Source organism: Pan troglodytes, chromosome 3 (assembly GCF_028858775.2).
Source record: "Pan troglodytes isolate AG18354 chromosome 3, NHGRI_mPanTro3-v2.0_pri, whole genome shotgun sequence".
Lineage (NCBI taxonomy): Eukaryota > Metazoa > Chordata > Mammalia > Primates > Hominidae > Pan > Pan troglodytes.
In genome coordinates this window covers 97,576,235-97,600,497 of record NC_072401.2, presented here as the reverse complement: position 1 = coordinate 97,600,497, position 24,263 = coordinate 97,576,235, and the positions used below count along the sequence as shown (strand labels likewise).

Below are 24,263 nucleotides of genomic sequence, written 5' to 3'. Positions count from 1 at the left end.
ACTGAACCTTTATGGCAATAAACATACTCCAAATTTCTTCTATAAACAGCATCAGCATGCAAGGATGTCCATGTTATTCTCATTCCCATAATTTTACATTATTTTTCAACTCACGACCTTAGGTGGTGTGTGATTTGGTATAAAGTGAGTTGGATGATGATAAAGCAATACTCTGCCTTTTGTGCATGCTTTTATTAAAAATGATGTCAAAATTTACATGATAACCAAAATTTAGGCACATAGTTAAAGCCTGTTATGTGACAAGCATGATGCTAAGCTCAGAGCAGAATGGGAGAGAGGCAGCATATCCATCTTGCATGTCCTCAAATCACATATAATTTTAACAGCAATATTGGTTATTTAGATAAAATTTTTCAGTGCCAGAGGTGCTTTCTCTGATAACAATGGGTAGTGTAATTGGTGACGTTATCTCCACCCTTAGCAAAATATTTTTAAAGTACAGAAAAGAATACTGTTAAATCAATATAAAAGGAATTATGTCCTTCAACTCATAGAGGTAAATTTATAAGGATATATTTTTTTCTGATTCTTGGATAAAGAATATTGTTGGTTCTATTCCTTGCAGCATGGCTAAATTAGCTACTATCTGGCAAGGTTCTGAATAGTCCCTTGGAATAAAAATTTTAAAAAGGGGTATTGGCATCAGTGGACAGTATCTAAGACATCGAGGATCAAATCTAAACCTAGGAAAATAGGGATTTTGTTTAAAGAAAGTAAGCCTGAAACAGCCTACGAATATAATAATGAAAGAGATGCCATTCCTGGGCTTATCAATTTAGAATCAAACTGAAGAAGTAGAGCACAAGTTAGACTAAAGACTTAGGTGAGTGTATTAGAATACCACAGACAGATTTATATAAAATCAACACGTTCCACAAAATCTGGGCTTTTTTCCCCCAGAAAGTTAAAAAAAAAAATCAACACTAAATCCTAGGAGAATTATGCAAGGAAAATGTTTGCCTGTCTTTCTGTTTTCTTCAAAGTGATGCCATGATGAATATTTAAAATCAGATCACAGAATTCATTAAAGCACAGACTATTAATAGTTGCTCACTGTTGGCCGGACGCGGTGGCTCACGCCTGTAATCCCAGCACTTTGGGGGCCGAGGCGGGTGGCTCACGAGGTCGGGAGTTCAAGACCAGCCTGGCCAAGATGGTGAAACCCCATCTCTACTAAAAATACCAAAAATTAACCAGGCGTGGTGGCACGCGCCTGTAATCCCAGCTACTCCAGAGGCCGAGGCAGAGAATTGCTTAAACCTGGAGGGGCGGAGGTTGCAGTGGGCCAAGATCGCACCACTGCACTTCCGCCTGGGTTACAGAGCGAGATTCCGTCTCAAAAAAAAAAAAAAAAAAAAAAAAAAAAAAAAAAAAAAGCTTGCTCACTGTTGTCATTGGTCTACTCTCAAAAATCATATAAATTTTGGTGCAACTAAATTCCTATGCAATTAGAAGTTATACAATTCTTTGGGTTTTGTGCCTCTTTTGTACACGTGTGAAAACATATCATATACATATATATATATATATGTATTCATTTATTCACATATACATGTATAGTCATTCCTCAGTATCCCTGGGGGATTGGTTTCAGGATCCCGGAGGATACCCAAATCCGAGGATGCTCAAGTCGCTTACGTAAAATTTGCACAAAACCTACACACATCCTCCCCTATACTTTAAACAATGCCTACATAGCACTTCATTCCCATGGATTCAACCTGGTACTCAGAGGGTGACAAATTCAAGTTTTGCTTTTGGGAACTTTGCGGAAATTTTTTCCCTAATATTTTCAATTCGCATTTGATTGAATCCACGGATGCTGAATCCATGGATACAGAGAGTCAACTATATATAATTCCATTCATATGCTTTGCTAAGGTAAATGTAAAACATGTTCACACCACTTAAATGCCAAAACATATAACATGAAATTTTAAAATCATGAGCCTCTGTCTTCCTCGGCCTTACTCCTTGCCCCACAGACTTTACCACCACTGTCAGTGTAGTACACATTATTATTATTCCGTGTATTTTACTCTTCTAATACAGTCATATATAAAACATATATAGCTTTTTAATTATTTTTTTCACAACCTGCAGTTATAGTAAACATAATATTCTGTGCGTTTTTTCACCTGACTATTGGAGCCATACATTTTCCATTTCATTTAACTAGCTTCCCAGCATTCCACAGTTTAAATGAACCAACTTAACCATTCCTCTTTAGGTGGAAATGCAGGTTTTACCCCATTTTTACTTCCATGAACGATGATGCAATAAACATCTTCGAAATTTATTTAGAATCAATATTGCTTTTTTTTTTTTTTTTTTTTTTTGAGACGGCGTCTCGCTTTATCACCAGGCTGGAGTGCGGTGGCGCGATCTCGGCTCACTGCAGCTTCTGCCTCCCGGGTTGACGCCATTTTCCTGCCTCAGCTTCCAGAGTAGCCGGGACCACAGGCGCCCGCCACCACGCCCGGCTAATTTTTTGTATTTCACTAAAGACAGGGTTTCACCGTTTTGCCCAGGCTTGGCTACGAACTCCTGAGCTTAGGCAATCCGCCCCCCGTGGCCTCCCAAAGTGCTAGGATTACAGACGTGAGCCACAGCGCCCGGCCTGAATTAATACTACTTTTAATGTCTGAAACATTTCCCGGAGTGGCATTGCTGAGGCAGCAGAAGAGCTTTTAAAAATTTGAAAAAAAAAAAAAAAAAAAAAGCTTGTTCCAGTCTCACCAGCAGTATGTGAGAGAAACCCATTTCTCCACGCCCTCACAACACCACTGAGTGTTGCCTTTTTGTTCTGTTTTCTTTTGTTTTTGGTCAGTCTGATAAGCATAACACAGTGTGTTGTAGTTGTTAAAGTCCTTACCTTAACTACTAGTGAGCAAGACTGGCTATGTGATTGGTGGAGCCCAGCACAAAATGAAAATGCAGGGACCCACCTGGAATCAGGAAAGACACACTGCCACTGCAGATGAGTGACTTTCAAGCGACTGCTGCCTTTACATCTGGGCACATAGTAACCGGACGCGAGCCCCGCGGAGTAGCCCGCTGAACAAGCAGTGATGCAGCCAGCAGCGGGATAGCCACTGCTTTGTCCCGCCCAGAGACCACCTGGGGAATGTGTCGCACTTCGCCCCTTTCAGTACCCATGAGTATGCCCCCTGCTGGCAGGGAGGGCAACCGCAAAATGGGTGCTTTCCCTGCCAACACAAGCTGATCTCTGTCTCCCACCCGGTAGGTGGCGGGGTGGTGAGGAGAAAAACCCAGGGAGGTAGCAAGGAGGCAGGAGGAAGGCCCGAGGTGGGTCTCATCTGGCCTGAAACTCCAAGTTCCCGGCGTTTGCTCCATTGTCCCAGTAGAATTCACTGACAAAACCCAAATTCAAAAGTAAAATTACAAGAATTCCAAGATGGGCAGGGTGGGATGGCTCACGCCTGTAATCCCAGCACTTTGGGAGGCTGAAGTGGGCGGATCACGAGGTCAGGATATCGAGACCATCCTGGCTAACATGGTGAAACCCCGTCTCTACTAAAAATACGAAAAATTAGCCGGGCATGGTGGCTGGCGCCTGTGGTCCCAGCTACTCAGGAGGCTGAGGCAGGAGAATGGCATGAACCCGGGAGGCGGAGCTTGCAGTGAGCCCAGATCGTGCCACTTCACTCCAGCCTAGGCGACAGAGCGAGACTCTGTCTCAAAAATAAAATAAAATAAAATAAAATAAAATAAAATAAAATAAAATAAAATAAAATAAAATAAATAAAATAATTTAAAAAAGAATTCCAAGATGATGACTTCAGAGCAACAAACCCCATGCAAAGAAGCCTGCTCAGTGCAAGAATCTATGTGGTTGCACTGGCAGCTTGCCCCTGAAGCACCCTGCTAATGAGAGTGAACATCTACTCATGAGTTTATCAGACTTCTATAGATCTTTTTCTTTAAATTTCTTGAGCACATCCTTTGTTCGTTAAGATGTTTGTTTACATTTTTCTTCCACATTTTAGGATCATTTTGTTTAAGAGTAATAAGATCATATCTTCTTCCCATTATGTTATCTTCCTTTTTTGTCTTTTTAGAGGCTTCAAAATTTTTGTGCAACAAAGTAGTTCAGTTTTTTTTTCCTCATGGACTCTAGGAGTAAAAAGATCTTATCCACTCCCAAATTATGAAAATACCCTGATATTTGTATCAAACCCTGTTTATTTATTTACTTAACAATTTTTACATTGTGAGCTCTAATTCAATGCAAATACACTTATGTATACCTTTGGATCTAATTTTATATTTTTCAAATGGATCATCAATTGCCCAACACTATTATTAATCAGTATTGCCTTTTTTAGCCAGCAGATAATTTAATCTATATCACATATAAAATTCCCATTTACACTTGGATAAATTTTGGTTCTCTCTTCTATTGAGCCACTGTGTCATTATGATACCTATCTGATTACAGTATTTTTATTGTGAATAAAAATATTGATATTGATTATTTAAAGGTTAGGAATAGGTAGTGAATTCTATGCATAATAGCTGTTATAAATATGTGCAAGTGCTTAACCATGTATTTTAAATAATAAAGTTTGGTGTAATAAATAGCATAAAGAATTGTGAGTCAAATTTCATAAAGAAATTCTATTCAAGATCAGGTGCAGTGGCTCACGCCTGTAATCCTAGTACTTTGGGATATCAAGACGGGTTGATTGCTTGAGTTCAGGAGTTCAAGACCAGCCTGAGCAACATAACAAGGTCCCATCTCATGAAAAAATAAAAACTAAAATTAGCCAGGCATGGTGGTATGTGCCTGTAGTCCCAGCTACTCTGGAGGCTGAGGTGGGAGGATTGCTTGAGCCCAGGAGTTTGGGGCAGCAGTGAGCTGTAATTGTGTCACTGCGCTCCAGCCAGGGTGACAGAGTAAAACCCTGTCTCACAGAGAAAAGAAAAGAAAAGAAAAGAAAAGAAAAGAAAAGAAAATTATATTTATATGAGTACCAGTCAACAGGTAAATCGTCTATGCTTTGTGTACCTTATTTTTTAATTTGTAAAACAAGGATAATAAAATCTTTTTCCCCAAACCGACTTCTTGCAACATAACACTCAATAAATACAAATGTTCCTTCATCATAAGATAAAAGTATTCCATTTTAATTGACACCCTGGAGATATCTTTGCCTATAACGTCCTTTGTTACTTTCAAAGATCTGCCTTTTTTCTGGCAATCAGGATAGAGCTGGAAATTTTTAATCCAACTGAAGTCTCCATTTTTCAATAAAGAATTGTAACTTATTTACAGTTATTCTTATAATAAATACATTTGAGTTTATTCATCCTATCCTATTTGACATTTCTCATTCAATATTCTTTCTTTTTCCTTTCTTTTTCCTTTTTGTATTACTTGATAAAGTAATTTGTCTGTTTTTCCTCAAGTCAGTAATTTCAAGTCTTTATGCATATACATATACAATTTCCTCTGCTTTTCTTCATGATTTTAATGACAACAGTTAAGCATAAGTCTATTTATTAATACTGTCCATTGAAAGCAATTAATAAGTCTTTCCTCTAACACAAAATCTTCAGGACATATTTATTTTCTTCTTTATTTTTCCAATCTTCATGAACTCTTATGTTTTATTAAGTGAACTGTAAAACTGTAATCTCTTTTTGTTTGTTTTTGTTTTTACCAAATGCTTCTTATATCAAGAATTGTGTTCACAACCATACTGTCATCATCAGTTTGGATTAACTGTGAATTCTATTAGATTTTTTTTTTTTTTTGAGACAGGGTCTTGCCCAGTCACCCAGGCTGGAGTGCAGTGGTGTGATCATGATCATAGCTTACTGCAGCCTCAACCTCCCATGCTCAAGCGATCCTCCCACGTCACCTTCCAAGTAGTTAGGACTACAGGTGTGCACTACCACATCTGGCTAGTTTTCTTTCTTATTTTTTATTGAAATGGGGTCTCTTTATGTTGCCCAGGCTGGTCTCAAGTGATCCTCACACCTCGGCCTCCCAAAGTGTTGGGATTATAGGCCTGAGCCACCATGTGTGGCCTACTAGATTCATTTTTAACTGTGCTTTCTTAGTAAACTGTCCTCTATTTTGAGATTTTTTTATATGAATTAAAAATGACATGATTTTCATTCAACTCTAGTGTTTTCTTGAGTAATTTTTTAAGAATGTCTATATCCCTTTCATAGAGATATATAAGGGATTATATACACATTGTCCCAGAGTATGTATAGTCTGTGTGTGTGTGTGTGTATGTATGTGTATAAGTGTACGCATAGCTAGCTTGCTTTCTTGCTTAACTTTTTTCTTCTTCTTTTTTTTAATATCTTGACAAATTGAAGAATTCTTGGTTCAGAGAATTGTACTGTCTTCTAGACTTCATTGGTGCAGATGTGATCTGTGATCAAAATTGACTCTACTTTGCTCTCATGAAGTTTATATGCTTTTTCAATTCATCCTTAGAGTGGATGAAATTTCACCAGGCTAGGTCTTGGTGTGTACCTTCTTTTCATTAATCATACTTGGCACTAGGTTGGCATGACTTAAAACCTCAACTCTTTTGCAACCAATGTGATTGCTCTATTCATGGTTTGTGTGTTTCCTATAATGTCTTTTTCATTGCCTTCCAGAATGCCTATTGTTCAGTAGTTTCCCTGGATTTCTTCTAAATTTCCCTTGTTCCTGTCATTCTTGAATCTTCATACTGTACTGTTTTGTTCTGGGAAACTTTGCCATTTGATTTCCCAAACCATTAATTCAGCTTTCAGTCTTGTATTTTTCACTTTTTCTATTGACTATTGAATATTTGAAATACAAAATTACATTACAAATTAGCCGTTAAAAATTCTAAGGTTGTTATTCTTCAATGTCACCATTTCCTTAAAAATTCCTTTCTGTAAAATGGCTTTTAAAATTTTTACTGAATAAAATGAAGAAAAAAATTTGACTTCTGAAGACTTACATATCTGAAATAAAATCCTGGTTTGGCCAATTACTACTTTTTTATATTTTTTCCTTGGACAAATAGCTTTACCTCTGTATATCTCAACTCTGGGAAACTGTTGTGAGAATTAAATGAAAGGCTGCAGTGAAGAAAACTTAGCTCATAGTAGACAATAAATGTGAATCACTTGCATTAACGAAACCATAAACTCTGTAAGAAAATGTGCTTTGCATAACTTTCTTTATATAAAAACAATCTTTTATATGGAATATCATTCCTTGTTATCAAGCACAATGTCTCAACTTAAAAAAATTTAATATATCCAATTCAGATACTAGTTACTTATTTATGGTCTTAAAGACCCAAATGTACATGCCTTTGAAAACTTTTATTATCAATATTTTTTGTATTTAGGCATTCTAGCTTATTATTGTAGTAGACATCCAAAAGATTGTTTTATTCAGTAAAAATTTTAAAAACCATTTTACAGAAAGGAATTTTTAACCACCTTGTATTTTTTCTTTTGGATGTCTACTACAATAATAAGCTAGAATGCCTAAATACAAAAAATATTGATAATAAAAGTTTTCAAAGGCATGTACATTTGGGTCTTTAAGACCATAAATAAGTAAGTAGTATCTGAATTGGATATATTAAATTTTTTTAAGTTGAGACATTGTGCTTGATAACAAGGAATGATATTCCATATAAAAGATTGTGGTTAAAATTTACCTTGAAATATTTTTAAGTTTTCTCATCTTTCATTATATTTTTAGAATCAAAAAAACACATATTTTTATTCTTTTGCTGTTTACTTATAATATTGGCTATATTCCTAGTCATTTTCAAGAAACAAAGGAAACTGAACACTTGAGAATCCTTGAGATTTGGTTGTGGTCCTGGCACCAGCTACCACAGGGCAGCTCTCTGTCTCTCTATTGCTTCTTTTAACATGTTAAAATTGGAAACCAGTTAAAATAGATGCATACAACTAATGTAAATTTTATTCTCCCATTCCAAGTGTTCTGAAAATCTGTTCTTAAGTAGTTGGTGAATATTATAATTGATATATTAGAGTTAGGTTTGTGGTCTGGTAAGTCACAAATAAATGACCTATTTAGGTACACCCTGAATAATTTTTGTGCATTTGCTTCCATGTCTGTCAAATGGAAAATTTAAAAAAAATCTCACCCTTTCTACCTAACAGATGTGTTTCAAGGCAAAAAACACATTTCAAAAATACTCTATACTTATCAGATGCCCTTCTGTACTAAAGTCATTGTATGCAATTGCTTCCAACAAGAACAAAGCCGCCAAGGATGCTGGGCCTAGAGACGCCTGAGTGCTTGCTTTTCAGAGGACAATATGAGGAGCAGTTGCCACTGGTGGTTTGTACTTCCTCAGTATGCCTGACATTTCTGAAACATGACTCTGTTGCCCAGGATCTGCCCTTGGCATTAAACAAGGAAAGATTAGGCTTCACTGAGTTACAGAAATCAGATGCCCCAAACAAACATACCAAAAGTTATGTGTGAGAAATTGTAATGACACGGCAGGAATTTTGAGATGTAAGTAGAATGTTTTGTTATGTTGTAGCATAGTGGAATGAAATACCTTCCCATGTTCAAGACCTAAATAAAACAATCACTGTTATAAAACCATTGTATTTCCTGATGTTTTATTTTTTCTTCACTTAGACCAGAAGAGAAGAGATTCATGACTCATCTGTCAGTACAGCTTGTGATTTTGAAGTTGAAATGAGGCTAAAAATCTGTGGTCGGCATTCTTAAAATGATTCCCTTATGAAGATATGGCTAGAATAGATACAGTCATAGATTCTCCCACATATTCCTTGATATTTTTTATTCACCACTGCAAAATTGTGCAAACAGCAAGAAACTTAAGATTCATTTTTCATTGCTACCCAACAATTTCAGGTCCTTAAATTAAATACTAAAATGAACAACTGGAACGATAATTAAGAATACCTCCTTTGGAAAAAAGACACTACATTTCTATAGTTTTCATTAAGTCTAAAGGATGGACACCCTGCTCAGTTACCCTGTAGTAAACCTTTTAAAAGCAACATGTTTTAAACAATTATTAGATTAGCACAGTGTGTCGTAGCCACAATACACTACCAAGCAAGGACTATGATAACAGAAAACACAACAGCATAAATGTATTCTTCACAGTTTGATGTTGTGAAAGTTTCTATTTCCATTTGACCAACACTCGAAATGCACAGTGGAAATTACAAAATGTCACAAAATAAATAGATCAAATTGGATGATGGACAGTCGGTAAGAGACACAGGTGTTTAGAGGACAGTAATATTAATGTGAGTCTCAGGTTGCCACCTAGACTTCATGAAAAAGTAGGAAATACAATGTATAATAAAGAAGATTGAGTGCTGAGAGGCTGGGCTGAGCACTGCTTTGAGAAAGGAGAGACCTCAGTCAGAGTTGTCACGGGAACAATGGGTAGAGCAGAAATGACTGTCAACTTCTGTTCTAGTTGTATGGCAAAGGATACTATTCACCAGTGATGGGTTCAGTACATGCTACCCTAAGGTACAGCATCTTTGCATTTGGGAAAATAGCAGAAGGAAGGCCACCCTTACTTTCCCCTTGTCCTTCTCCCTTGAAGCAGGTCATAAAAATTTGAATGGTCACTCTCTGACCTTCTTCCTCTCCTGTCCCCTGCAAGGAGTGATGAGACTCTCTTTCAAGATGTGTCCTCCTTATACCCAGAGGAAAGGATTATCCTTCTCACTAAAGATACAGAGACACAGAGAAGTATCTGAACAAACAGGGCTTGCTAAGTCCCCCACAGTTTATTGCCATTAGATTAGACTCCCTTTGTCCAACCATAGTTCTTGAAACTAGCCACACCTACATCAAACCTAAGCATAAAAATACACAAGTTTATCATTTCTTTGGGGTCTTCATTTCTTATGAAGGCAGTTATGTCACATAAACCTTAATTATATAAATCTATATGCTTTTCTCTTGTTAATTTGTCTTTTGAAAGCCCTCAGCCATGAACCTAGGGATGGGTGAAAAAAGATACTTTCTTTTCCCCTGCGCTAGTTGGCATCTTTCATGAATACACTATTCAGTTGCAGAGATAGAGCCATCGGTACCTTTTACATATATGTATACACAATCCTATTATGTATACATGTATATGTGTGTGTATTTATGTATACACACACACACTCCTATTATGGCAATCTCTTCCTCCAGGAAAATGAGATATTTATCAAAATAAAAATTTATCCAGAAATTTTTGAAAAGAAAAAATAACCATTACTGATTCTTAAATCATTTGTTTTTGTTTTTGTGGGTTTTTTTTTCCACTTAGTAAATGCCTAAAAATCTTCATTGCATCTCCTTTAGATTGGGAATACACTTTTTGTTTTGTATGTAATCTGACAAAATACCTTTGCCACAAAATAATCTGATTGTTCTGCGAAATAGGTTATAATGATGTTTTATTTATTATCCCTGAAATAGAGCTTTTTTCTTCAACTATTTTCACAGTTTCTTCTTTCTACATCTTTAAAAAGACATAGGATTGACTCTTACTTTTTTCTTAATACATATTTCTCTTCCCAGGCATTTTGTGAAAGAATGCCTAAGTTACAATTTCTGTGGACTGTAAATCCGCCAGATAACGTCTTCAAGATTGGGAAGACTTGCTGAGTAATAATATAGAGATCTGACCTTAAGTGCATCTTGCATAAGATGCTACATCACTCATTCTTTTTCCTCTCTCCATCTTCTGAAGAAAGCACCATCAAAAAGCACTTAAGCTTTCTAGGGCTCCTTTCACATTTACTTAACCTATGATAAAAGAAGGCAGATTTAGTGCTTCCTACAAAGCTCCCTCACAATCTCCTCCCTTACCCTCCTCCCACCCCAGGTCCTCTTACTAAACGCATATGTTTCCATTAGTGCTGCTTGTGGAACTGCAGGGCAGACTATTCACTGACAGACAGTACCTAGATGAAAAAGTTAGATGGTTTTCAGTGAATAAAGGAAGAAAGAGAAGGAGGAGAAAGCAAGAGCCTAAGAATTAAGAGGAGCAAGGATAGAATGAAGACTATACATGAGAACCAAGAAGTTTTGCAAATAAAAAGCGGGGTGGGATTGGGGAGTGGGGGATTCACTAATTCACTAATTGGTTAAGTTCTCCAAAGCTATGAACAAGGTCCTAATCTTCCAGCATATTGCCTTGACGTAAACTTTGTAAATATTTTCTGAATGAATAAAATTAATTCAAAATGAAGAAATTCAGTAAGAAAAAGAGGGAAGATTTTGACACTCCTAATTAAATTGAAGATATTTCAGCGGGTACAAAAGCTGCCTCAGTAACAGGTAGAGTTTGTTTGCAGCAACCTTGCGTCATAGGTTTAAAAAGGAATATCTTCATGCAGTAATTATAAGAAAGATTATTTACTCCTGCTTAGCAATATGGTTCACATACCAATGCTAGAAGTACTGTTTTATTTTCTGGGTTCAGACTTTTACTGAGGTTGAAATAATCTCCCATATTCTCTCTTTGCATCTTACATACATGAAGAGAAGTTGTAATTAGATACAGTGATGTGAACAACATACAGATACTTTCTTAAATCAGATTTTCAGAGAACAATAAGGTATAGAACAATTCATCTCTTGGAGCATCCTGATGTACCTGTTTCCTCACTTCCCCCTCGTAATTTTCTCCCAGCTCAATGCAGTCATCTTATCAAGACAAGCATCAACATTTTTTTGTTTCCTAATTACTCACCTTTCCCATTAGAACATGAACCCTTCAGCACGCATGGGTTGTCAATCTGATGTACCGAAGCACAGAGTAGTTGCTCAGTACTACGGTTGAATGAATGACTTCTTTTTTTTTTTTTTTTTTGAAACGGAGTCTCGCTGTCGCCCAGGCTGGAGTGCAGTGGCACGATATCGGCTCACTGCAGGCTCCGCTCCCCGGGGTTCACGCCGTCCTCCTGCCTCAGCCTCCCGAGTAGCTGGGACTACAGGCGCCCGCCACCTCGCCCGGCTAATTTGTTTTTTATTTTTAGTAGAGACGGGGTTTCACCGTGTTAACCAGGATGGTCTCGATCTCCTGACCTCGTGATCCACCCGCCTCGGCCTCCCAAAGTGCTGGGATTACAGAATGAACGACTTCTGTTGCCTCTTGATTCTGGATTTTATTATTCTGATGCTAGAAAATTATGAGTCATTCAATGTTATAAGCTAATGATTTACAAACATGAATTTGTTCACTTCATGAAACTGGACTCTATATTTTCAAGGTTAAGTTAGACTTTCATCATTGATATACTTAATTACACTGCAATACTACGAGAGCCTCTCAAAGAATTTTTGGAGTTAGATACACTGCCTGTCTTTACATTGCTTTATTCAGAAATATGTATGCAATGGTTTCTGTTTAAAATTATTAGCTCCCATGTTAGAGGAATGTGTTTGTTCACTTAAGTTATAAATCCAGGAGCACCTAGCATTTTACTGCCTTCAATATAATAGAAAATTTTGACAATGTCTTCAAGGTGTTTCTCTGATCTCTTGACTCTTGATGGTACCACATTGTCTTCTGATATTATCACTTAGGTCATATTAATTACAATGACCTTTTAACAGGAGTCTGTGGATCTAGATTATTTACCATTTATCAAATTGTTTTTATATTCTACTAAAAAAGTCTAATAAATCCCTGCTATCTAAGATATAAACCTTATTTTAATTAAACTGGCATTTACCATCTCTTGTAAATGTCTCACAACCTTTGTATTGGCATCATAACTTTACTTCTGTTCAAATGGATCATCATACCTCAATGTCTTTGCTAATTCTCTTATACCTTTCTGGAACTTATTTCATTCATTATTCCAAATGATGAGATTCTAATATAATAGACAAAAATATCCCTCATATTAAATCGAAGACTCTTCTGTTTGCGATTAGGATATGCAAAGATGATTATAATTCAATTTTTTTTCTAGGATCAACTACAGAAAATGAAAAGACTCTAATCAAAATATGAGAAGAGTTCTGCCTGAGAGTGTGATGCAAACTGGACCGTTAGTGTTAAGGAGAGGCTGAGAGGGAGGAGAACAGAAGGAGGCAGTGCAATGGTGAGAGAGGCTGAGGACTTAGTGAGTGGGAATTTCCCGATAGTACCATGTTTGTTCCCTAACCACCCACCATAAGTTGAATATTTAGTAAAGTCTACTAAATTATCATGTTTTGTGTCAACGTGTGAAATGGTTGAGCTTTGCATCCTGGTCACCGCAGAGAACAGGGAGCAACCTGTGAAGTAAGATGCGGAGCAGTAGAAACGAAGTTCCTGCACCCAGAGACTCTTGAAATGGTTTTAGATTCCTAAAGACTGGAAAATAATCACAGTATGTGAGGTAAGCATAATGAAGATAAAATTACAATTCTCTCTGTCTGTCTCTCCCACATGATTTTAATAAAGACCTTTTTTACTACCTAGTAGGAGTGATGGCTTCAATTTTAGAGCAGCTAGAAAGTAACTGTATTATTTCAGCACGTGTCATACACTGCCTTGTTTATGAAAATTGAGTATGTGTATATTTACAGCAATCCATATCATTTTTTCACTTAATTATAACATGATATTAGTAAATAGTAATATTTTTACTTATTTGGATCCGTTAGAGTTTCTGAAGTTTATTAATAAGCACCTTATTAATACTTGGTTGATTGATTTGTTAATAATAAATCAGACTCAAAAGAAAAATCCAAATGAAAATTCAGAAAATGGAGAAAAGAAGATGACCCTGCTTCTCCAAAGGGATCTCTTCCCAGGGCCCAGGGAGGTTGAGCTCTGTACTTCTGTTGTCATCTCCTTGTCAGTAGTGATGATTGCTGCATTTTTCCCATATGCTGGTTTTCAACCATACATAAGAATTATCAGTTAATTGATGCAAAAGAACCTATGATTTTATGGGAGTATTTTTTTGTTTTGCTTTCTAGTCTATTACAAAGAATTAGCATTCTAATTTGCTGAAAAGAAGAAGAACTCAAATGATTTGAAAAATTTCTCTTTTATCGATTCAATAATATGTTAGACATTCAATCCAAATGAGAATTAGAGATAAATCAGGTTAGATGTTATGAAAAATGTACTAACACTGGTTTCACTTCCTATAATTTTATAATATAAAATATATACAATTACATTAAGAAATAAGATTTCTTCTTTTCAATAAACAAAATATCTAGGGATTTTATCTTGACATTTCACCTATCTAATACATGATTTGGGTAGGTTTCTGCTTTGTACTTCAGTTTCTTCATCTGTAAACTGATAATAACAATGGTTACTACCTCATAGGGTTTCTGAGTGGCTAAAACTAAGTGAATACATAGAAGGCGCTTAGAACAATTACTGCCCATACCAACTCCTGTATAAATGTTTGCTATTACTCTTATAACTATTATATTAGGTTCAATTTTAAGCAAAAATACATCAACATACATAAAATGTCATAAATGACTTCAAGGCTAGTAAGGCACATTAATTAATACTATTTTAAGAGCTAATAGTAAAAACAAAGTTTTATTAAAAATAGAATTATAGGCATAACATTTCAATTTAGAGAAATGGGACAACAATCTTTTATATCATCATTTGGAGAAAATTAAGATTTCAGAGTAATGTGAAAAAATACCTAAAGGAAAATCCCACCTCACTGATTTAGGTTCTTCCTCCTCCTGTGTCTTGAATGCTGTTTTTCCCCTCCAAAATTCCTGTTCAAATTTATATGTCATTGTAACAGAAGTAAAAGATGTAACCTTTAAGAGGTGTTAAGCCATGACAGCTCTGCCCTAACAAAGGGATTAATGCCATTAGAGTAGGAATGCATTCATTATTGTGGAAACAGGTTCATTATAAAAGGGCGAGTTAGACACCCCCTTTCTCTCTCTTTCTTTATCCTTCTACCATGTGAAGTCTTTTGCCATGTTATGACATAGCAAGAAGGCACTTGCCATATGCTAACACCTTAATATTGGACTTCCCAGCCTTTGGAACTGTGAGCCCCTTCATTATAAATTAGCCAAACTCAGGTATTCTGTTACAGCAACACAAAACAGACTGAAACACCTCTTTATTTAAAATACGACATATTACTCTTTTTGATGGAAACAAGGATTTCATCAGAGTCTTTCCTGGAGCAATACATTAAATGTATGGAGCAATACCTTAAATACATGTTAGGCTTAGAACCTGAACATGTTCTGGATTTAATTATAAAATGATATTCAAAATTTTGTGACTGGAAAATAATAAATACTTTAGTCCATATAGTATTCCTGCTGCTTGTATTTTATTATCTATCAGTACATATAAAATCCTTTACACACTAATCTCACAGGTACTTAGCAACCCAAATTCTGTTTACTTCCTCTGCGCAGTCTCCTTCCATCCCCTTTTCTCTTTTCTCCTTTCTCCATTCATAAAACATTTTCTGCAATTATACATGTATGATATAGCCTGTCTTTAATAGATGATTCTCCCATTTTCACTTGTGTAACTTCTAATCATTCCTTGAAACCCAAGACAAAAATGTTATCGTCTGTGACTTTGTGTGTGTGTGTGTGTGTGTGTGTGTGAACTCTTGTGGGTAAATTTAATTGCTTTGCTCATTCTTTTGCAAAACTGTAGTATTTTCTCCCTCAGGAGAGCTTAAGAGGGGCCTCTCCTATTGATATCAAAAAAGCAACTCTATTTCATCTATGAGAATAAAATTTTCAAGTTCTTTTTTTGTTTATAGTGAGTTTGGAAGACTGGTAGATTGATAGCACAGTCTTCTGTACGATTCGAAGACTAAGCATTCAAAAATAGCACATTAGTAAATGATTGCAAAGATAGTAAAAACCTGAGAGTGTGTGTGTGTGTGTGTGTGTGTGTGAAAGAGAGAAAGAGAGTTGGGGCATAGTGACATATCTGTGCAATTCCTTTGGCCTCCCCACTTCACTTAAAATAAGGCAGAATATTTCACCACTCTTTGGGCTCTTTGCTCTGATTGGTCCCACAGACTGGAGGTCACAAATCATTCCTCATGTAGCTGCCTGTGAGTGACTTCTGCTTCTCATTCAAGTTTCTGTTCAAAAGTCACCTCAAAAGAAAGGCTTTTTCTGACAAGAAAACTAAATTATACTCCTCATTCTTTTCACCCCAAACATTCTTCAGTCCTTCTCGATCACCTTGCACTTTTATCTCTTTCACTTCTTTTGTCATCTAATTACTTTCCTTTTCTCTTCAGCATGGAGAAGGTACTATTAAATACAGAAAGGAAATACATTCCCAGGGGTGGAATTGATGGACCAAAGCCTGTAATATTAAGGCCTTGATACATTTTGCCAAGTTTCTATCAAGAGAGACTTTATTGCTATTGCTATCATTATACAACATGTATAATTTTAATACAGATATATAATTACACCATTCATTATAGTTATAACTTATTGTGTTCCTACAATATACCTATCACTACAGTAAGTGCTGTAATACATTAAGTGTATCTTTACATGTATTCAGTCTAACAGATTGTACTTCTACGGGCGGTATAAAAGAGTGTCAATTTTAACATACTCACTCTCGCTATTATTTTAAAAACCTTGGGCCATTAAAAATTATATTTTACTTTCTTAATCTGAATTTTTATTTAACAAATACGGTAGCACATGTTTTTATATTTTACTGATCATTTATATTGCATTTTTTGGTTAAAAAGTAGTGTATTCGTTTATAGCAAAGTACCAACAGAAATGTATTGTCTCACTGTCCTGGATGCTAAAAGTTCCAGATCAATGTGTTGGTAGAGTTTCCCTTTCTTTGAAAGTGTCAGGGAGAGTTCTATTCCAAGTCTTTATGTTAGCTTTTGGTAGTTCCTTGGCTTGTGGCACCATAATGTCAATTGGCAGATGGCATTCTTCCTGCGCCCTCACAGTGTCTTCCCTTGTATATGGGTCTGTGTCCAACCCTCTTTGTAAAAACACCATTCAAATTGGATTAAAGCCCACCTTAATGAGCTCATCTTAAATTTGTTATCTGCAAAGACACTACTTCCAAATACTATCACATTCTGAGGTACTACTGGGTATAAGGACCTCAACACATGAATTTTGGAATGATTTATTTCAATCCATAATATCCAGTTTATAATCTTTGTTAATTTTTATTTTGGTGTGTTCCTATATTTTTATGAGTTTTAAGAAGAGTAGAAATAAAAGCCTGCATTACATGTCTGACAATTTTATTTCTGGTTTGTTTTTATCTTTCAATTTTGTTTATATACTATGGACATACAAAATTTGTATATAGGATTATTCCTTCAGCAATTACCTTTAGACATGACTTTGCCATATAAATATTAGGTAAAGAACAACCCTTACTTAGATTTCTTAAGTTTCAGTTCTTTAAATTGCTTAGTAGAAGCTATATATTTTACCCCTTCAGAATCACTCCTGCAACTCGAGCATTATTTTTCACACTGGCAGAAGAATTTACCTAACATACGCTTCTGATTTCTTATTCCTTTCTTTAAAATCCCTGAATGGCTTTTCACTCTTTCTATTGTAAAAATCTTATTGCGGAGTATGATCTACCGACATTTCTAAGATATGACCCTTGCCCATTTTCCCAGCCACATCTCTGCCCACTCATATACACACCTATGTTTCCTTCTAATCTAACCATCTGAAGTCTGAAAAATGTACCACGTCCTCTCAGGCCTCAATATCTAGTCATTAACTGACACAGATATATGCATTTCAGGACTAATTCCAGGAATTACATCATATGCATTGGCTTTTATCTGGCAATTCTGAGTATTATATATAGTATGTAATCTACAAAAGACTGGTGAAAATAAACAATTATTTTTGTATTGTAACAAAATTATTTCTACATAGAGAAGTGATCATTCTAAGTGGAGTCATCAGAGAACTTTGAACATAGGCTGCAGAAACAGTTGAGCAGATTGTGCAAAACTGGTGGGACAATAAAATCAGAAGTCCAGAACCAGATTGGGAGAAACTCTTCTCAGTTATTCTCTGGTGGCAGACTAATGATTCTGAATGCACAGAAATTATTCCACAGATATTTTTTAAACTTTCATTTTGAAATAATTTTAGACTGGCAAAAGAGTAATGAAGATGGAACAGAAAGTTCTTGTATAACCTTCATTCAGTTTCCCCTGATAATAACATCTCATACAACCCTGGCGTGGTCATCAAAATTAGTAAACTAACATTAGTGCAAAAAATAGTCATCAAACTCAGAGTTTATTCAGATCCTACAATGTTTTCACTTACATTAATTTTCTGCTCCAGGAAATTTATTCTTATTTATAATGATTCATGTCTCCTTCGTCTCTTCCATTCTGTGATAGTTTCTCAGCAGTTCCATATTTTTTATAACCTTGACACTTTTGATGGGTAATTTTTAGGTATTTTACAGAATATTACTCAGTGTGCATTAATAGAATGTTTCTCAAGATTAGATTGATAGGACAGATTTGGAGAAATAATACCAAAGGGGTGTCCTGCCCTTCCCATCAGGGGTACATCTTACCAACATTACTTATTCCTGGTGGTTTAGCTTTGGTTGCTTGGTTCCGGTGGTGTTTGCCAGGTTTCACCATGGTAAAGTTACTACTGATTTTGCCTTTCTATACTTTATTGGTCAGAAGTGAGTCACTAAGACCAGGTCCCAGACAAAGAGAGGGGAATTAAAATCTACTTCCCGAAAGAAGGAGTCAAAAACTTGTGGTCAAATGTTAAAACTACCACAGTAATTATTTTCAGGACATACTTTGAGTATTCCAAATATGCTCTCTTCTTTTTATCCTTTAATTACAGAATTCCTGTTTAATTTTCTATTTCTGTCATTGTTTCTACATTCACTATTTAGAATTATGAAAGAAATACTTGTTCCTTTCCCTCATGTATTTATTCAATCATTCATTTAATATCAATATGAATTCATGGATATTCTTAGGTTATAATCTATTATTATCATTGGTGAGTGTTTTTTCTCAAATTGCTTCAGCTTTGGCTATTGAATATTATCTCAAATTGACTGCTACATTCTCTTTAAAAAGAGTTTTAATTTAAAAATTATTTTAAACTTTCTATTTAATGGCACTGAAAAATGTTTTAGGTTAATCATGTATTTTCCCTGATTAGTTCACAGAATTAGCTATTCTCCAGGAACCCCCATTTTCTTTTATTAGAGACTGTTATTTAAAATCTTAGATCCAGGGACTAGGTATGCTGTTTGTTATTGAAGTTTCACTGCTTCTAGGCCCTTTTAATAGAGAGAGTTAGGAAGCATATGTATGTATACTACAGAAGTATACACATACGTTTATATTTATTTACATATTTTACCTATCAGCATCTATGTTAAAAGAAACATACATTCATAGTATTATCTCCAATTTTAATTCATCACCACAAAGTTTATCCTACCCTTCCCCTGCTTACTTATTTTAAAATCTACCTCTGACAATGAGAAACTTGAATCCCATTATCTATAGTTTATTTATGTATTTGTTCAAATCTAAATACATGTAAAATTGTTTTAGAATTGCTAATTCATAGACCTGTGAAAATTAAATTTATTAGCTGAGTACACTGCTTATTATGTATGGTGATGCTTGTCTGTGGCCTTGTAGTATCTAGTCAAACACTGTTTCCAAAGATACTTATGTCAGTTCCTTTCCCCCCACCTCTTTGGTGAGATTATGTCATACATTTCCAGTTATAGTCTGTATTACATGCTGGAATCCTCCAACGCCCTGGTTGATTTTCTTAAAATTTGCATACATTAAAGTTCTCATTTTGTGGTGTCCAGTTTCAAGTTTGATATATGTATATAGTTAAGTTTCCACTGAAGTTTCTCAAAGCACAATTCCATCACGCTAAACATTTACTTGGGTTGACTGCATGTAGTCAAACCTTCCTCTCACACCAAACTCTGACAATTAGTGATGTATTTTCCGTTCCTATAGTTTTATCTTTTCCGAGGATAAAATAAAGACAATCATACAGTAGTGGTCTTTGCAGTCTGGTGTTTTTCACTTAGCAATTCCTTCAGATTGAGTGAATAGGGTCTTTCATTTCCTTTTTCCTTTAATTACTAAGTAGTATTGCATAGTATAAATGTACCTGGTTGTTTTTCTTTTAATCCAACAACATCTTGGTTGCTTCCAATTTGGGGTAATCATGAACAAAGCTGCTGTAACACATTCCCATACAAGTCTATGTAGGAAAGTCTAATAAGTTTTTAATTCATTGGATGAATAAGTAGGAATAGGACTGCTGGTTGTGTAGCAAATGGATATTTAACTTTATATGAAACTGCCGAAGTGTTTTCCAAAGTATCTGTACCATTTACCATTTCCACTAACAAAGAAAAATGTGCGCAGGATATGTATGCTAGAAAGTACAAAACACTGATGAAAGAAATAAAAGCTCTAACAAAATGGAAAGATATACAATGTTTATGGATTGGAAAACTCAATTTTGCTAAGATGACAATTTTTCCCAATGTAACATATAGATTGAAAAAATTCCATTCAAAATCTAAGCATGCATTTTATAGACATAGGCAAGCTTATTTTAAAATCCTTATGGAAGATCAAACTAACTAGAATAGTCAAGATAATTCTGAGAAAAGAACAAAGTTAGAAAAATCTCACTAAATAATTTTAAGACCTATGAGGATAGAAAAGTCAATGAAACATAATAGAGTCCAGAAATTGACCCATGCAAATATAATCAATTAACTTTTGACAAAGTTGGAAAATCAAATCAGTGAAGAAAAGATAGCCTCTGTAACAAATAGTACTAAGACATTTGGGCACTCATATTAAAAAAAAGAGTCCTGACTCATATCTCCCAACTTATACAAAACTTAACTCAAAATGGATCAATAAATCATAGCATAAAGGTAAGAAATGAAACTACAAATCATCTATAAAATACTCAAGAAAAATCTATTTGATCTTAGGCTTGTTGATAAATTTTTACATACAACAGCAAAAATATGACCATAAAGTAAAAATTTATACTTTATCAAATTAAAACATTTTTCTATGCAAATGACACTCTTAAGAGAATAAAACCACAATTCATGGATGGGAAGAAAATTTTTACAAATGAGTACTCGCTTCAGCAGCACATATACTAAAATTGGAACGCTACAGAGAAGATTAGCATGGCCCCTGCGCAAGGATGGCACGCAAATTCGTGAAGCGTTCCATATTTACAAAGAAAAAAAAAGAATAGAAAAAGAAAATTTTTACAAATGACATATTCAGAATACATAAATAATACTTGAACCTCTTCAATAAGAAAATCAATGACCCAGTTAAAAAGTGGGAAAATTATATAAACAGACGCTTCACCAAAGAAGATATAGGATGGGAAATAAGCATACAAAAAAGACTCAACATCATTAGTTCATTATAAAATGCAAATTAAAACCACAAGGAAATACCACTACATATCTACTACAATGGCAATCTTTTTAAAAAAAAAATTCAGACAATACCAAATCCAACCAAGGAGGCTGTACAGCAGGAATTATCACTCCACAGATTTTTAAACTGTACATACTTCATTGCATAACATGGGTTTTATTGTTTTCAAATAATCCCTTTTGTTTTTATTAGAAAGTCAGTGGCAAATAATTTAGCCAAGTATGACTAGATTTTGCATTACTTTCCTTTTCCCTCACACTCAATTTTTAATTATTTTTCTTTCAACTGGATTTGTAAATGAAAGTACATTTAAAATTGAGCAGATTGTCTCCATTTCAGAGGATGCTTAGGAATCAGCTTGACTAAGTGTATAATTATAATTGCTAACCTTGGATGAAAGCAGAAAGACCAGCTAAGTTCTGTAGCTTACAGCATGGCACCTGAGAGAAAGCTATTCATTCCTGTTTGGGTAAGTCATACTAAAGCCCATGTGGGGCTAGAAGAAGATGTACATTACTGATTGGAAGAATCAAGGTAATGATAATTGCTAATGAAGACATCTTTATTAACAAAATACTTTTTGTTAGCTCCTAAAATATATTTGGTATTTATTATATGTCAGGTACCCTAATACATGCTTTGCAGTCCTGTTCACACATAAGAACAAATTACTAGCATCATATTAGAGAGAAATACTCCAAAATAGAATAGCATTATTTTATTTTCTCATTTTAAAAGTTTCCATAAAACTAAGATATTCAAATATAGCTTCATTACACAATATGAATAAAATAATATTGATAGTTATTAGCCAAAAGGAAATATGTATGATTCAATTAAATATGAAAGATGATACAAGATAATTTTCTTGAATATTCATACTTAATGGATATTTGCCATGATAAAGAAAACATGAGCTTCAGTATGCCTCAAAATTTTCCATTACAAAAAAATTTAGACAGACTTTCAGTGAAAAAAGAAGAGAACACACTGAACTTTTCACACCACTGAGACAACCTCCTCAATTTTAAATGTACTTTCATTTAAAAATCCAATTAAAAGAAAAATAATTAAAAGTTGAGTATGAGAAAAAAGGAAAGTAATGCAAAGCTTACTATTTCTAAAATATGTGAATTTAATGGTGACCATAATTATGTGTACTGTGTACTAAAGTCTACCCGATGACAGGAAAAAGCAAAGGAAACTGTTTACTCTGGTGTTAATATTATTTTTAATATTTCAGTTTAAAATATTACCAAATAAAGAGAAACATTGACAATAAAATTTTCATTAGTCTGAGGGGAAAGGAGAAAAAAAGAAAAAAAAAAGGAAAGTGTTCTATGGAGCTGACGCAAGCAAGCACAGTAGGAATGCAGTGGAAGATAAAGCTCAGTTAATGGTATGAGGAAAAATGAACGATGAGGCTCAGTTTAAAAAAAAAAAAATAGTGATTGGCAGTTTAACCCCCAGTGGTCTAGTGGTCTAAAGGCAACTTCTAGACTCTCTGATTGTGAAAGAAAATACCTCCACAAATAACACTTAAGAAAAGTGTTATTACAAAGAAGGGAGTTTTAGTTGTACAATAATTAGATTTTAAAGGAGAAAAGAACAGAACACTGCTTTAGATGTTATTAGAGGCAATAATACTTAATGATACATTTCAATTCTAATTTTACTTAAATTATAAAATTGCAAGCCCCACTGTTTCCTCACACATCGCAAACTCCTCCTCTCACACTCAATCAGCATTTTATGAAACGTTCTTCTTAATTAACTAAATGGTTGTCTAGCCAGATATCTTGACTTCAAGAAAATGGATGTCGGGGGATTTGCTTGACAGAGGACCTAACAGAGTCTTCACGCACAACAGCAACATGACATTGGCTCTGAAAGAAATTTATAGTCCTGCTGAACAGAGGTTCCGCTACCAGCAGAAGAAACTGCTCTAGAGGCGCGATGACTAATATGTCACCACATCAGCAGTTCCTTTATGGAAGCAGAGGAAGAACACCCAAATAAATCAGATTTGTCACAGACCTAAATGCCATTAGGCATGTCAGCAGAGATCTGAATTAGGCATCTCAGAGCAAAGGATGGGAAAGTTTCCACTGCACTTTTCTGGGAGCCTCTTCCTTAGCAACCAGGCAGCCATTTTGGTAGCTCATGCCCTACGTGTTTCCCCTAAAGATCTTCCCTAGACGTTGTTTCCAGATAATCCCATATATTTAATTTATTTTGGAAGGCAAACATGGGACTAAATAAGCACAATATATGCTGCAGCTCTTCTGTGTCCTTTTTGAGCTGTTCCATCTTTATAATTCTACACACAAACTGTAGTAATAAGCAGTCTTTATTTCTTGAAGTATATGAAGAAAAAGCTATTTAAGTAATTCGCCCATTTTGTTTCCAGGACAAGGGTATTATCATAAAAATGACTATGTCACATACACAGAAAGAGTGTCTTGCAAATTATATATTTAACAGTATTTATATATAACTCAGATATATAATATATAAACTAATTATATTTAATTTTGTTGTCAGCACATAAGTAAACATAAAATAACTTTTAAAATCTACCCAAAAAGCCCATTTTCATTTTATAATATTAATGTGTCTCTTCACTTCAGAAATTTTATAGAATATACCCTAAAAATTAGAAGAGTGTCGGGCACGTCATAGATACAGTAACTATTTGTTGAATCTTTGATAAGTTACATTTTTATAGGAGGAAAAGGTTT

The 24,263-nt window shown here is 34.9% G+C and overlaps 1 non-coding gene across 1 annotated transcript; it reads left to right on the top strand.

The window, feature by feature from the left end:
* Positions 1–21,202: 21,202 nt before the first annotated feature.
* Positions 21,203–21,309, top strand: LOC112209179 (U6 spliceosomal RNA). Its single transcript, XR_002943826.1, has one exon. It is a non-coding gene; the product is annotated as a U6 spliceosomal RNA (small nuclear RNA).
* The last annotated feature ends 2,954 nt before the right edge of the window (positions 21,310–24,263 follow it).